The sequence below is a fragment of the Arachis duranensis genome, chromosome 3 (genome assembly GCF_000817695.3).
Source record: "Arachis duranensis cultivar V14167 chromosome 3, aradu.V14167.gnm2.J7QH, whole genome shotgun sequence".
Classification (NCBI taxonomy): Eukaryota; Viridiplantae; Streptophyta; class Magnoliopsida; order Fabales; family Fabaceae; genus Arachis; species Arachis duranensis.
The window spans coordinates 60,546,020-60,547,089 of NC_029774.3; positions in this window are offsets into that span (position 1 = coordinate 60,546,020).

Genomic DNA, 1,070 nt, shown 5'->3' on the forward strand with positions numbered 1-1,070 from the left:
TTGAAACTGGCGTTCAACGCCAGAAACATGCATTACATGGGCGTTTAACGCCCAGAACATGCACCAATGGGCGTTTGAACGCCAGGATGATGCATGAAGGCAATTTACACGCCTATATGGTGAATGAATGGTATTTCTTTTCACCTCAGGATCTGTGGACCCCACAAGATCCCCACCTCAGGATCTGTGGACCCCACAGGATCCCCACCTACCTTTTCCCTTGTGTTTCAGGCACATGGCCGTCCCTCTGTGACAAAAGAGAGCAAGCATGAAGAGCTTCTCTCAGTTCAGAGTCAAGAAGAACCCACACAGCCAAACTCTAAGTTTGGTGTTGTGAGGCCACAACCAAACTCTAAGTTTGGTGTTCAAACTCCATGTCCAAACTCTAAGTTTGGTGTGGAGACAACACACTCAAATTGACCTGATCACAAAATTCAAATTCAATTTCCCACCCTTTCCCACCCAAAATGGCCGAACTCCCACCCTCCCTCTCCCTATAAATACCCTTCTTTTCTTCTTCATTTTCACACAATACAAACCCCTTCTTTTCCCATATAGCCGAACCCAATACTCTCCCTCTCTACCCAATTCTCTTCTTCTTCTTCTACTTTTCTTTTCTTTCTTGCTCGAGGGCGAGCAAATTTTAAGTTTGGAGTGGTAAAAAGCCTAAGCTTTTTGTTTTTCATCACCATCAATGGCACCTAAGACCGGAGTATCCTCAAGAAAAGGAAAAGGGAAGGCAAAAGCTTCCACCTCCGAGTCATGGGAGAAGGAAAGATTCATCTCCAAAAGCCATCAAGACCACTTCTATGATGTTGTGGCAAAGAAGAAGGTGATCCCCGAGGTCCCCTTCAAGCTCAAAAAGAATGAGTATCCAGAAATCCGACATGAAATCCAAAGATCCATCATCCCTACAAGCAACCGATCTGAAGTTACTGTGGATCGGGCCATCATGATTCATAGCATCATGATTGGAGAGGAAGTGGAAGTTCATGAAGTCATATCCAATGAACTCTACAAAATAGCTGACAAGCCTTCATACATGGCACGGCTAGCCTTCCCCCACCTTA